At 38.4% G+C, this 15996-nt stretch overlaps 1 long non-coding RNA gene across 1 annotated transcript; it reads left to right on the forward strand.

The window, feature by feature from the left end:
• Nucleotides 1-250: 250 nt before the first annotated feature.
• Nucleotides 251-2078, forward strand: LOC133995421 (uncharacterized). The gene is made up of 3 exons (XR_009927150.1): nt 251-1594; nt 1736-1878; nt 2023-2078. It is a non-coding gene; the product is annotated as an uncharacterized LOC133995421 (long non-coding RNA).
• The last annotated feature ends 13918 nt before the right edge of the window (nt 2079-15996 follow it).

Raw genomic sequence — 15996 nt, forward strand, 5'->3', positions numbered from 1 at the left:
ATAAATGCCAATTTGAAAATCCAGGCCCAACTGAATTAGAAATGTAAGTCAACTTGACTTTGGAGATAAAAACGCCTGCGTCATCACGCTTTTCTTGAAATGCATTGTGGGAATGCAGCTGCGAGCAGGTGAACATGTGCTCCTTTCCTCCCTTCCTCCATTTTGGACGCAAGTTGGAGGGCATCGTCGACTGCATGTTTCTTCGGAGGTAAAACTTTCACTCGGTGAATTCAGGATTTATTGGGAACCAGTCTAAAGGGAACAGTGTTATATGTATCATCTGATAATTTGGGAGCACATTCATTTGCTGGTTTTCAGGAGTCCTTTAATGTTGACAAGTTTTGTCGTTTTTGTTTAGCCAGTCGTAGTGATATTCAGAGTTGTTCTGTGCAAAGTAAGTCATTTTTGTTGAGAACAAATGAGTCCTACAATGAGAGTATTTCCAGGCTGAAGGAGAATGAGTGCTTGAAAAGTGTTGACGGAGTGAAAAGAGACTGTGTATTGAACAAATTATCTTACTTTCATTGTATAAAAGGTTTTCCTCCTGACTTCTTACATGACCTGTTAGAAGGTGTTGTACCTTTTGAACTCTGTTTGTGTTTGAAAAAATTAATTCAACAGAAGTACTTTACATTGGACTATTTGAACACTGTCATACAGCGCTTCCCCTACAAATTTTCTGACAGTGTTAACCGTCCACAGAGAATTCCAGAAAAAGTACTTAAAAGTAAAACTATAGGAGGCAACGGCCATGAAAATTGGACCCTTTTGAGGTTGCTGCCTCTGTTCATAGGGGATGTTGTTCCTGAAAATGATGATGCATGGGCTGTAATTCTGGAACTTAAAGACATTGTGGAACTTTTGGCATCCTCCAGTTTTACAGATGAAAGCTTGTGTTATCTTGATGCCAAAATAAGTGAGCACAGAAAACTATTACTGACTGTGTTTCCAGGACTGCAACTGAAACCTAAACATCATTTTATTGAACACTACACTCATTTGATCCGCTGCTTTGGACCACTGGTAGAGTTCTGGACGTTACGATTCGAAGCGAAACATAGTTTCTTCAAAAAAGTGGTTCGTGATGTCAATAATTTCAAAAACATTCTATTGACTCTGTCCCTCAGACATGAACTTATGTTGGCATACTACCTGGACACGCCCAACCTGTTTAAACCAACAGTGGAATTAAAAGGAGTATCAAATATTTCCCTGGACATTCTGGCCCCCTCTGTCAAACAAGTGATTGAGAAGAAATGTAGAACTCTGAGCAGTGTATCTCTGGCCACAACCGCATACATTCACGGGACAAGATACACCAAGGGAATGTTCTTGTCAGTTGGAAGCACAAGTGGCCTTCCTGATTTTTGTAAGATTATACATGTGTTGCTTGTATGCAACAAGCTATTTTTTCTTCTGGAACCTTTCTCAGCTTGGTATCTGGAGCACCTACGATGTTACGAAGTCTGCAAGAGAGACCCTACTCAACTGACGGTAGCCGAACCTGAAGACCTGAACCACTACATCCCATTGTCAGCATACACCGTGCACGGCCGACTTCTGGTTTCACCGAAGGCATTTCCTGTACATTAAGGTATTGTTTTTTTAAGCTCTTAAGCCCCCCACTTTTGCACACATGGTTTTCAGTTTGTTAAAAATGTCACTTGTATTTTTTTCACAGTTAAAGTTTGGAGCATCAGCTCATAGCTTCTGTCGTGTGTGTGTGTGTTGTCAGACGTCAACGACAGAGTACAAGACGGTTCAAGTCTGCAAGAGAGACCCTGCTCAACTGACGGTAGCTGAACCACTTACATCCCCGTTGTCAGCATACACTGTGCAAGGCTGACTCGTGGTTTCAGGGATTTCTTGTACATTAAGGTATTGTTGTTGTTTTTTTTAAAGCTCTTAAGCCCCCCACTTTTGCACACATGTTTTTCAGTTTGTTAAAAATGTAATTTCTATTTTTTTCAAAGTTAAAGTTTGGAGCATCAGCTCATAGCTTCTGTCGTGTGTGTGTTTCAGTCAGACGTCAACAACAGAGTACAAGACGGTGCTAGTTCATCCTGTCCAAGATCAACTCCATCGAACTGAAGAAAACCAGCAGTCACAAGTCCACTTAAGATCTGTCTGCTTGTGTAGGCCTCTCTCAGGTTGGTTAGAACACACACCACTCATTAACACACTTACGCACACAAACTCAAGCTTCCAAATATCCTCAGACTTATTCACAGATGTTTCTGCTGAGCCACCACATAGGCAGATAAAGGTATGTTATAGTAGTTTATTACAATTCAGTAATTAGCCCTTTGGCCCCACTTCATCGTCCATCCTTTAAACCAGTGGTTCTCAAACCTTTTTACATCAGTGACCCCTAAATCAATCACAAAGTAGACCATGGGACCCCCACTGGACAAAACCTTGAAAACACTTTTCACCAGAAATACACTTTTTTTTTCTGAGACTGAATTTACAAACTTTTTTGTACATTCAAAATAGGCATGAATGGCAAGCATTTTTGGAAATATTGTAGAGAAATTTCTTGAAAAAAGAAGAAAATCTAGAAAAGTGGAGAGAATTAGGTTATTTTTTTGAAGAGGATATTTGCACATCCATGTCTTGTGTTGCAGGTGCAGAGTTTAATGTGGCTTGCAGTCTGAAAGAAAAGGCCGCCCTCTGCTTCTTGCTTGGCATCACCATTTAATGGTGGCTGACGTTTCGTTTTGTGACTTGAAACGTCAGTGATTCATTAAATGGGGATGCCAAGCAAGAAGCAGAGTGTGAGTCTTTTCTTTTGTAGAGAATTAGGCTATTATAAAATAAAAGTTTAAAAAAAATCAAGGAAAAAAGTTTTTTTTTTTAAATCAAGAATAAGTGGTAAGATTTAAGAAAACAATATTTTTCTTTAGGGCAAACTTTATCCCCAAAAAAGTAAAATAAAATATATATCTAGAAAAGCTTTTAAAATATCTAGAAATAGTGGCAAGTTTTTCAGTGAAAGTTATGGCCAAAAAATGATTTAAAATTTCCCTCATTGGACAAAAATGTCCGTCGTGGGGCCAAAGTGATATTCATGGAATGATATACACCTGAGGCACACTGCCTACCTGACCAGTACCCCTTTTAATTTCAGTGCACATATTAACAAGTATGAGTTCAGAATGATACTTCAATGCACAAATAAATAACAGACACTTCAAAGACCTGATCATATTTTGAATTCTATTAATGTGACCACACTCAAACTAATTGTGGAATTATGTAATTTCTGTGGATTTTATTTTCATTTCAGTTTCATCATGCTGCTGCGCATCATCTTGAGCGAAAATGACATAAGAAAGGTTACCATTGACACCTTGCCGGAGACTGTTCATGACTTCTGCTCAATCCTGAAGACCAAACTGGGACTGGAGGGCGACCTTGTGATTCAGTATCAGGACCCCGAGTTCGACAATGAACTGTGCAATTTAAGTAGCATGTCGGAGCTTCATAAAGATAAAGCAACTTTGAAAGTGCACACCAAGTCTTCTGAATACAACACAGACTCAACTCTAGACACGGCAAGCCTGTCATCTTCCCTCGAGGATAGCCCCCATGGTACCCAAACTCGTCAGCTGCCTCAACCATTCGTCATTCCTGCTTTTTCTTTTGATGTTGAGTTGAAACTGAGGCAAGGGAATGATGCCTTCCATAGACATGGGAGCCTTCTTGACATTTCAAAAGACATGAAATCGGACATCTTAGACAAGTTAGCAGAAGCCATATATGCTCACAATCCCTACCCATCACGTGAGGACTATGATCATGTGGCCCAAGCTCTCATCAACAAGCATCCTTGTCTGAAGGAACCAGGGTCTGTTGGTGGGTGGTATTGCTGGAAGTTTAGTTTAAAGTTCAAAATGGGAAATTTCCGGCAGAAAATGCGAGTGGCTGGTTGCTCCGAGCTCAGAGTGAACGCACGTACCTCTGGATCAACAAGTTCAAAAAGACTAAAGAGGGCCAGAAAGTCAGAAGTGAACTTCCTGCCAGATTTTCCAGAAGGGAAAGCCCAAAGTGACCTTGAGACAGAGAGATCTACCATGGTCAGCGAGATGAAGAAAAGAAAGGTTGATTGGAACCAAATTGGTGAGATGATGAGTAACACGTTCCCCTTACGGAGGAAAGAAATTGTTGAGGATGAACCCCTTGTGGAACAAGTGAAAGACAGGTGGCCAGCCTTGTTTGCTGAACGGCAGGTAAAGTGCTGTTTGAGTCAAATGAAATGTTGCTCCTAAAGAGATAGTTTGGATTAATCAAAGTCTGATTCTAAGACATATTTATCCTAGTCATTGTATTGCATACAGTATTGGGGGATCTCCCATCAGAAAAGGCTGGGTTTTTTTTTTGTTTTTTTTATGATGGACCTTTCTAAACACTTTTTGTTGGTGGTGCTTGTCTCTGCTTCTCCAAACTGAGTTTATTTAAGTCTACAGAGATAGTTTTGATTATTTGAAGTGGGTTTGTATTAAGTATTTATTCATTGTCAGTGTAGTAGCTACAGTAGATGCTAGTTAGCATACCCCCCAAAGTGTCCAGTTTGAGTATTAATTAAAAGCATACTCTGACTGTTTTTTGTTTTGTTTTTTATCCACAGATTGAAGCAGAATTTGCTCGCCTTACATCTGTTGATCTGAAGGACTCCTTCTTTGCTGGGCTGGACCAGTATCTGGCAAGATTCCTTGAGCTGTACAAAGCAAAAAGTGGCATAGTGGGCCTGAACAGGTTGATGAGATGTCTCAATGATGATGTAAGTGTTAAATTATATTTTCCTCATCCATGTCTCCCACATTTGTTGTTAGCATCTTTCACACCATATTTGTGATGGTACTGCAGATCAGGAAGGATCCTGATATACAGTACAGATACAAATGTTTTAAGTTTCTGCCCATACAGCTGGTAGACTCAGTCATGAGCAGAGTTGAGCTGTCAGTCATGACATTAAAACCTGCTTTTTGTTGCATCAAGTAGCTAATTTAAAAAAACAAAAATTATTTGATTTGTACTTGTCCTATCTATTAATGTCGAGGTGGCTGGCAGAAAGTCTTAATGTCTTATTTTAACTTGAGAGGTCTTAATTGTTTACAAGGTGATACCAAATACCAGTTGTTGAATACTGTTTCATTCTTCTTTTTTAACAGAGCTCCACACACCGCAAGAGGACAGTTCTTCTGCTGGGCCTTCCTCACTTTCTCAAGGAGGATCCGTCCGGTTTTTTTAAGACTGTCGAGGTAAACATTGTTTAACTTTATTGCAGTGGTCAAGAATAAATTAAAGCAGAAGTAAGCGATCCGGTCGTTTTGGCTAATGCTGTGTTCCAGGCAGGCTTTTGAAACCGTAAATTACAGCTTCAAGTCACAACTTACGACTTTGTAGCGTTCCAGGCAACCCACTCGTGTTTCTCCGACCTGTTTTACCTGTGAAAGTCACTATAACGGCCACTTGTAACTTCTGACCCGTGAACTCGTACCAGATCAAACTGGTACGACTTCACAGGTCGGAAAAACACGAGTTACGAGTTTCCTTGAACGCACCATAACAGTCCTCGTCCCTACGTCACCACATTCACGGCGTCCCTTGGCTGCACACACAGCCCTGCATGCCGTTCTCTCTCCTCATTGGATAAAAACTGTAGGATACGATAAAAGTTTTCTCCTCGGCTCAGAGCAGAGGGACTGAGAGACCCGTGTTTCAGTCCAAACACTCCATGTAAGTGATTGCTGTCGGAAGATATAACTATTTAAAACTTATATTAACACAAATATATCACTTACTTCTGCTTTAAGTTACAATGACTTGTAGGGCCTGCATAGTGATGCCTATAAAAACAATTATGTAATGTGCTTTCTGTAGGTATTAGACAAAAATATGCACACCATTCCTTCACAAAAATGGTTGAAAAGATCTGTTCAGCTTAGATAAAACTGATTCACATTCTACACAAATCACGAAATTGAACTTTTTGTTCTGTGGCCCTTTAGTCAGCTAATGATTGGTATTGACATGTCTGAAATGGTAATCCTGTCTGAGATGCCAACATATATACATGATAGAACATTTAAAGATATTTTTGCTTTATTTGAAATCTTGTGTTGTAGGCCACAGATGAAGAGGACACGTTCACAAAGGGGATGAAAGTCGGTGTTGTGATGGTGAAGGATGGAGAAGAAATCATTGACACCGCTGTGGTCCTTGAGGAAGCAGTGATCCTGTCTGAACTGAAGGACATCCCACGTGCCATTGCTTTGCTGATGGGTCTGCTTTTTTCTCTAAACATAGACTATCCAAAGGAACTAAGGTACACATTTGAGATCATTCAGAAAGTCCTGATGAACATCGGTGGAGGACAGTGTTCCTCACTTGTCCATGGTTTCAGAAACCGACTCCTGCGGAAAACCATGTGAGATTGTGCTCGGATGACTTGTCTAGCACCGGACTCATGTTAAAATTGTCTGGTATTCAAGTCAGTTCATATTTTGCTGTCTATTTTTTGTAGCATTTGCTAATGCTATTTTCTGTTAAATGAGCAGGAACACAGCAGACCATTTCTGCCAGTGAAAGAGAAAAGACCCCCCTCCCCAGAGCCAAATTTGAGTTTAAAAAAAAAGTCAAATTGATGAGAAAATGTCCAAATTATGAAATTTAAAATTTGAGTTAAAAATGTAAAAAATTACGAGGGTCAGAACGTCCCCTGAATACCATGGGAACATTTTTTCTCTTTTCACAGGCAGAAATGGTCTTCATACAGATAGACCTGCAGACAGTTTACAAAGTGCCATGTTCAAGGCAAAAGATGGACCTATTTCCATGACACTCAGTTCATCTGCAAAGGTCCATACAGTATACTGTAGTTATTTGAAGATCTTCACGATCATTCTTCTATCACCATTTCTATCTGGTTTTTGACAATTTTGCATCAAAAAGTGTTGTCTTTGTATTCAAGACACAACAATTTAAACAATTAGTCCAGTGGATTTGGTTGAAAAATTCAATTCAACAAATGTGAGATGCTGAGTAGTGTGCACATTTATGCATTTGACATTTTCAGTTTCATGGTGACAGGCATGTGCGCAGTTCAAGAAAATGTTACACATCTAAAGCTACTCATTTATTTGTATCGACAAATTGATACTTGGAATGTTCAGTTTTTGATTGTATGAAGGACTTAGAGCAAGTCTTAATATGTTGAAATATGTCCTGTGGTGTTGAAAAAGAATGTTATCCTTGATCTTTGTGGCCCTCCACTGACAACATTTTCATTTTTGGTGACAGCCAGATGAGCATTATGTAAAGCCATTTGTTCTCTTGTATGGCAGTATTGTCACAATGCTTGCAATGCTGTAAATTTGAAGGAGGTTCAGTAAATCGTGACAGGTGTGTGCTCCAATAAATATTTAACTGGCTGCATGTTAATTGTTTTGTCATATTTCTCTTTGAAGCAAACACGCTCAAAGTTCAAAGAAATCTTGGATAAGTTCAAATGATTGATTAATTTAATTCAAATGACCTGACACTTTAATTAAACTAAGATAGATTTGCAAATTCAAATAACAACCAAGCAGTTCAATCAATTAATAAATCCAAGTCAAGTTAACTGATACAAAAGATTAACACAACTCACAATTTTAGTTGAAATGAAACAGATTTGCTAGTTCAGACAACTACCCTAAATAGTTCAATCTATTGACAAATCCAAGTTAACTTAACTGAAACCAAAGGTTTACACAACTGACCATTTCAGATTCAAACAACTACTTGAATGAGTTAAATCAATTATGAAAGATAAATCAACCCAAACTAACACAGGTGTTTACCCAACAAGGAATATTTAACCGAGATAACAAATAATTTTCTTTCACTTAACTTGAAATTTTAAGGCAGCCCTTTCACTCGTATTTTTAAGTTGAAACAACACGTTACAATTTACAGTGTACTGCTATCTTCCATTCCACATTAATGAAACAAAAAGTGCACTTTTTTGTTACCTGAATTTACACTTGCTTTTCCCGGTACAAGAACCAAATGAGTAGCATTTGTTGAAATGTTTATGACACTGAAAACTACAGATACACTTAAATGCATGCTGTCACAGCCCTGGACTCCATGCACTTGAATAGCCCTGAACAAGATGATGAAACAAATGGAATTCAAACAATGAAGGCGGTTGTCCAGCCAGCTGCCTGATGAAGTCTGAATTAATGCCCATCACACTTCATCAAGTGCACCCTCCATACCTGAACTCCCTGTAGTGTCAGACAATTGGTTTACCTCTGGCTCTTTTTCCCCTCAGCTGCACACACAAGTAGCATTTGTCTAAGCAACCTGTCACCAACAGGGAGAGTATCTTCCTTGTTTTGATCCCTTTTGGAAAATATCTTGAAAGCTCTTATCAACTTTCTTTTCAGGCACTCAGTATGTTATTTATTTGGGGTGTAACAGTTTGTGTATTTGTTCCGAAGCATTTAATGTAGGTTGTTTCGTTCGGTATACGTGACTTTCCTCGGTTCGGTATGCTCCTTTTTTATTACTGTCAAAATAGTTTAATAATGCACTGACTCCAATGAACAGAACAATAATTCTACGAGTACGAGCTTTGGAATCGCACCACTTAGCTGTAGCATGCTAATGAATGTGTGCAGGTGTATGCTAGCAGTTACTCTGCTAAATGTGCTAACAGGCACACAGACAGAGCACTCACTGTTGCTGCTGTCAGTAAACAGCTCCAGAACAGATCAGAATCCGGTGTGTTGCAGGTTTTATTCGTACATAAGTTCTGGCTCTCCTCCAGTGCTCCTGGCACTCAACATTTGTTTGTCTGCGAGCTGCGCCTCTTTCCTGCCACTCCATCCCGTACATGACTTTCAGTATATCTGGACAATTAGTTAAAGGTTTTAACATGTCACTGCTTTTTTTGTTAACGGCTGAGTGGGCATTTCCATTTGAAAAACTCAGAATAAAACGCAGATAGAGTCGTACATCCTTTCATTAGTCTTGTAATAATCAACAGGATATTGTTGAAATGTACCACTACTTTCTGTAGAAAGGAACCTTCCTGTAACAAGTTCTGAATTTGTAAATCAGAAAGTGCAGAAACATGTGAGACATGTGAGACTGGAATAGTGGTGAGGCGGACACAGGTCCTACAATGTGTACACAATGTGCGACGTCCAGTTACTAAGCTGTGGGGTTTACAGGCCTCAATTTCAAATAACTTGGATGATATAATCAATCAATCAATCAATCAATCAATCTTTATTTGTATAGCGCCAAATCACAACAAAGTTATCTCAAGGCACTTTACACATAGAGCAGGTTCTAAACCGTACTCTTCAGGTTTTAATTTTAAAGAGACCCAACATTCCCACATGAGCAAGCACTTAGCGACAATGGCAAGAAAAAACTCCCTTTTAACAGGAAGAAACCTCAGGCAGAACCAGGCTCAAAGTGGGCGGCCATCTGCCTCGACCGGTTGGGGTAGAGAGGAGAGAGAGGAAGAATAGGAGAGAGAGAGAAGCACATTGAAAATCAACATTGAAGCTAGTAAGTCCAAATGTTATGGCAATAGTTTTAATTTATTTTAGGCTACTCTGCCCAACACACGCAAATCCCCTGTGGGCTTATTTGCAGTCAGACAGCAATTCATTTCTCACCAGGTCTAACAGACAGTAGGACAATAATATATATACATAGACAACACTTCACAGTTCACAATATAGAATCACACAAAGCTTTCTAAACTTTCATGTTTAAAAGATTGGTGCAGCAACCCAATAAAACCATTTAGAACAGCTTTATGCTGACCTCATCTAGTTGTTCAAAACACCCCACACTCAAACCATGTACCAATTCTCCTCCTCTTCCCTGTTCTATTGCCTTTGGGCAGCAACTACCTGACATAAGAAGCTGGATTAAATTTGGCCAAGGGGTGTCCAACAAGATTCATAAAGAGTAATGATATGGTGGATGTGTATAGAGAGGCATGTTTTGGGGTGCAAATCAAGTTCATTTCAACTTCCACACTCACATTCAGCACTTGATATAAGGATGCTATTGACAGCAACAAATAGCGGCTTCAGTTCATCAGGGTGTCTTTTCCATCTGAGTCTCTGTACTGTCTGTAGGCCAGAATGACTGTGCACAAGCTGTCAATGTCAAAGAGCTGACACAGCGATTCAACTTCAGTGTCTCCATACATCACTCTTGCGTCCTCGGGCCAGTACTGTGCAAAGTACCTTCGACTCCTCAATAAACTTGTTATATCCAGTTTTATCCAGCAACCGCCCCCCTTGAGATAGCACACGATCCTCCAAGTTCTTCACCAGTGGCAGTGTTTTGTCGCTGGGTTTTCCTCCTTTCAGTGTGACACACTGGAAAGAGTTCTTCTCAATTCCTCTCTGGTTGCTCCTACTCACTATCATACCCACTGCAACCATCTTTGTGTGACGTCCTGACTCCATCCTGACTCTTTTAAAAGCATCAAGTTATCTTTTATTTTGAAAAAGAACAGCAAATGTAACTGTCTTTTTGACATTGCAGTTGGACTCTTCTGATCTTCTCTGCTTCAGTGTTCTGATTGAAGCAGATTTTGGCAACACATACAGTAGGCCTAGTTAACCAGTGAGACTTTCAATTAGTGCACCAGCATGCAAGACGTTTGATTAAGTAGACAACAAATTGCTGCTGAACAAACTTAGGAATGATGGCTTCAGTCCGAAGGCTGTTAAATGATTCTGAAATAATTTTGTAGATCAAACTCAATGTGTACACATAGAAGGCCACACATCTTATATTCTTGAGATATAACTAAAGGTGCCCCTTATGGTTCCATTGCAGGACCTATTTTGTCAATATTTTAATAAATGACTTGGGTAAGGCCATTCAAGCAAAATACCCTTCTTTGCTGATGATACTGTGATATATATATGCAGGCTTCCTCCATAGTACAGTATAAGTGGTGCAAGAGTGTCAGACTTAATTTCAGTTATTACAAACTGCTCTGCTGAGATCAAAATTAGTTTTAAATGCCAAGAAAATAAAGTGCATGATCTTCTCAAAAGCTTACTTTGTGACAGTTTGATCTTAATTTGAGAATTTTTGTTTGTTTTTTTCTTTTTGTTGTTTGGGGTGCCAGCCAGGTCTCTCCCCTGGCATTTAAGAGAGTCAGTCTCACAATGTATTTTGCAGCGAAGCAACACACAAGGACGAAAACGTTTATAGTCACCAACCTTTGTTTTCCCTCATTGAAACACAAATTGCATAAACCCACAACAGCAAAAGGAAACAATATTTTATATTCAAAGATTGTCTGCAGCAAGTCCAATAAATCAACAACAGAAAATAAAAGTCCAACTCAAAATTCACACAATAGATTTTCTTCTTTCTTAGTTTAATGGTGAGTAATGACATTGTTTCAGGGGTGTGTCCGGTTGTTGACTATTTGTGCTCCTGGATAAGGACCCGGATCACAACTTATAGCTTCTTGATGATAGCATTTCACATTTCATTGTAAATCCACTGAAAAGGTACCGTCATACAAGTACTTGGATATGGATAAATGACAAGCTGTTATGTAATGTACATATTGGTAATCTAGTTAAGAAATTCAAAGTGAAGAATGGCTTTTATTTAAGGAATGAAGCTTGCTTTACTTTCAATGCCAAGTAAAAAAAAAACTAATTGTGGAAGCTACTTTTCTGTTGGTGATTGATTATGGTGACATATGCATGCGTGTATGCATGCAGCCTCCTCCACCTTACGCCTTAAATCAGTGTACCATGCATCTCTATATTTCATAACAAATGCAAAATACCTTACTCACCATTGCATTCTCTAAGATGTGATGGGTTGGACATCATTGACGACTCACAGACAACAGCAATATATATATTGCTGTTATATATTGTATATATATTGTTATATATATTTTATCTATAAAGCAATACTGGTAAACTTCCAGCTTACCTCTGTACCATTCTCTGTCTCTGCTCGGGTAGTTACCAGCTATGCTCCTCCGTGTGGTGTCTTTTTCATGTTTCCCCTGGCACTGATGCTTTGCACCTTCAACACCAAATAACCTGCAAAAAAAAATTTGAAACATCTATATGCATTCATGAATTTATAGACATCATAAAGAATGTGGTGTTTGAGGAATGTAGCTGTTTTTTGAGAGGCCACTGTGTTTGGATAGCTGTTTTGTTTAATTGTGAATTTTTACATGTTGTATATGTTGCTTTTTAATGTTGTGATTATGTGCCTCAATAGATTGTTGATATCAGGGGGACTTCCTGGAAAAATTAAATAAGGTTTAAAAAAAAAACCCTTGCTGTAACTCATAATGAAAACATAAAAACTGCATTAAAGAGTATTTCAGCATAATGGAGGACAAACCATTTGTGAAACACACATTTGATAAAAGAGAGTCTGACGCTTTAATGTTATGGACTGTAACCAAAGTGCCCACTTGTTATGGGCCATATAATGAGTGAATGAATAAAATTAAACTAAAGTAGACCATCTAACTTTATATGCATGGCCAAAATTCCCCTCTCCATATTTTTTTCTTTCATAGATAAACCAATTTTAATAACCCTCCTTCACTCCTATTAGCAGACAATATTACTACATATGGCAACCCATATTCCCAAAGCTTGAATCCAGTAATGTGCCTCCACAATATACAGTTTTGTTCCTCAATCTACCATTCACCAATTTTCTCCATTGACTCTACTTTGCTTGAGCTCTTCAACAACTTTATGGTTTATCTACTGGAATTGACCCTCTTTGCAGGTAGTACTGTTTTTGTTTGGACAGAGGCCATATGGTTGAGTATGCACCTGACCTCAGTTTCATTTTTAGCTGATTATTTCTTAAACTGAAACGTTGGTATTTATCAACCTATTTCCCCATCATTTTGTGTCTAATGGGGACAACAATGTTTGAAATTGGTCCAGTATTGAGCAAGAGCGCTTCAGGTTCCTTTCCATAATGTTGTCAGACACTTATAATAACAATCTCAGCCTGTCAGTGGTAAAAACAGTGTGCTATTGCCCCATCGGATAACATTGCAGCCCATTTCGCGGCTGCAGGCTGAAGCGTTTTCGCTCAATACTGGACCAATTTCAAATATTGTTGTCACCGTTAGTCGCTCTTTCACAAAATCATAGGAAACTAAGGTCCAATGAGTATATATAATACTGACGGTTATCTTTAATATGTACATTAGTGTTATATATTGTATATGTCTTTTATATATCCAAACATATATCTTGTATTTTATATTAGAAAAGCATCCTGTGAAGTAATGTAAGTCTTTATAGAGCAAAAAGAAATATTTGCAAAGCAGTAGCCTCTACAGAATCAAATAACAGAGACATGAAAGCTCATTTTAAAATTAAAGAATATTCATTTTAGAGCCGATGATTAATCATTTTTTAGTATGTTGAAATCAATGCATAAGGTATCTAAAGTCATCACATGTTTTCTCCCCCATTTTCTATTTTTTCTCCATCCTATCCTGTTATTCCTGCTGAAATAGTCAGGCCCCAACTCTATATTAAAGAGCATTTTTAAATTGATGGAATAATAATTATGAAAATAAATAATTTCCCATAAAACAAACAGACTATATAACACACTTCCAGTCCTGTTTGCACCCAATATTTAAAAATAAGGTATTAGTTTGTCACTTACCTCAAAATAGAAAAAATTGAATTATGTCAAAATAGGAGAGGAGGTGAGTTCCTGTGTGTCAGGACAAATTAAACTGAAAACGTGTGTCTAATACACATTTGAGGGACCACAGCCTTGTCAATTTTAGCCACAGCAGGAAGCAGAATTGTGGTGTGAGAGGAACCGGTGGAGAAGTTGGCATCTTGGTGAGTGACTAGCCAGTGATATATCCTCCTGTTGTGAAGTGTGTGTCCTTAAAGTTCAGACTGGCTGATGTTTATGCAGCCTGGACACACAATAATATGCAAATAGTGACATTGAAAACACTCCCATAAAAGCAGCTGACAACCTACGTTATTAGAATGCAGAACACGTTCAAAGGATGTGTGGGTATTGAGTGGGAAAAAAAGCAATTATACTTCATTATCCTCCCAAACTTTTACGCTGTAGGCTACGTAAAGCTAATAACATAACTCCAAAAAAAAAACAATGTCTTTTACTTAACTTACTGTAAGGAAAGTATATACAAGAGCTTGTATCAGTATCAGCAGTAGCCAAATTGAGTCTAGTATACAGGTCTGTAACAGCATACTGAAAATTTTCAGCAGGGAGTATATACAACTACGGTAAGCCCTAAGGCAAAAAAAAGTGTGTCAGTCAGTCAGTCAAAACCTGCACTGCTCAACGTGAGCTTAACATTATCACACAGAACTCAAGTGAGGTTTTAAGGCAGTACACTGGTCTGCTAAGTGGATGGAAGAAGGCAAGAGCTTTTGTTCATCTCAGACTTTAGAGTATATGGCTACTTCCCGGAGGCAATATACACCAACACAGACCCGGCATGTATTGAACTGGTAAAGAATCATGCATTTAAGAATCATTTGTTCATTTTTTTTACCAGCTCTAAGCACAGCCTCACGGCGCATAACTCTTGTAATTGAGCAAATTTGTCAACTTATAACCCGAAAATATAACATAGAACACAAAACAACTACTTTATTAAACTTGATATAAAAACTATATTCTGTGATGTAACTTATATAGATAATTGTTTATTATATATGTATATTTTTTAGGTAAATCCTGCACATTATGCCAAAAAAATCACCTACCATTGGAGTTTTTCTTTGTGAAGATACATCAAGTACTGTATGCTTTTTGAAGTGGTACAAAAGGCCATTAGTCAAGCAAATCATTCAAAGAAAATGCTGTACTTTGTGTTGGGGTTATTTTCTAAGAGTCTGGCTCTAGAGAAAATGGGTTTCTTCAGTGCACACTTTGGATAATTAGCCAGGGTGAATGGCAGCCACCCTAACACCTCTGTCAAACTAGGAGGCTACTAATGAGAAGAGCACCACAATTTCACCCAGAATATATTAGCATCCAATTTGAGGACACTGTCAGCCTCTGTTCTCAACCATCCACCACCACTGTCCTTAGAAAAAATATTTTTCATCCATTTCTTTGCATACTCATCATTAGATGAGCCCAGATTCAGGCTTCTAGCCATGTGCAGAAGACTGTAGTGAACATTGGTTGGGATACTCCTCATTCTGAAGCATGTTCACTGCAGACTAATGTAACACTGTGGCTACAATCAGGAAGAAATCACCTTGTGGTATTGTATATCTAACTCATCCTCGTAATTAAACAATCAAATAGGTTAAATGTACCATGCAATCCAGAATGTCCCATGGGAGCGTTTTCTATTCTGCTGTCTCTATCATTGTCTTTAAATCATTGTTAAAAAATCATTATTTTGGTTTAGACAATCACTTGAAACGTGGTATGAGTAAAGTTTCTACTTCCTTAAAGTTAGGCAGCCTTCGTCATCATGGTAACAACAATTGTAAACACCTCAGCAATCGTAGTTATGGTTTTCAAAAAACTGTCCTGACTCTCGTTTGGAAACAGGAAGCAAACAACGTTCTCCTGCAGCAAAGTCTATCTATCTATCTAGTCATCCATCCAACCTGCCATCTTCAAATATGGAAATTTGTCACCTAATATAGACATCATCTAAACTGTGTCCCTACTCTGGGTCATAATTACTGCAGCTGCTAGATAGTGTCTGTCACTCAAATGTAATTATAGGTCGTTTTTGGCTACTACTTTGGAATTAAAGACCTAAACTGTGTTTTTTCTTTGCAGGAGGAGCTGTGTATCTTGTTGTTGACATAGCTGCTGAGAGTTGGGTTTTGTATTTTTCATTTTCAAATCAGTGTTCTGCCAATACAAACCTAAAACCTGATTACGACTCTGGTTACATGTGAGGATCGTCTTTACAAGTTCTCA

This window comes from Scomber scombrus, chromosome 15 (genome assembly GCF_963691925.1).
Source record: "Scomber scombrus chromosome 15, fScoSco1.1, whole genome shotgun sequence".
NCBI lineage: Eukaryota > Metazoa > Chordata > Actinopteri > Scombriformes > Scombridae > Scomber > Scomber scombrus.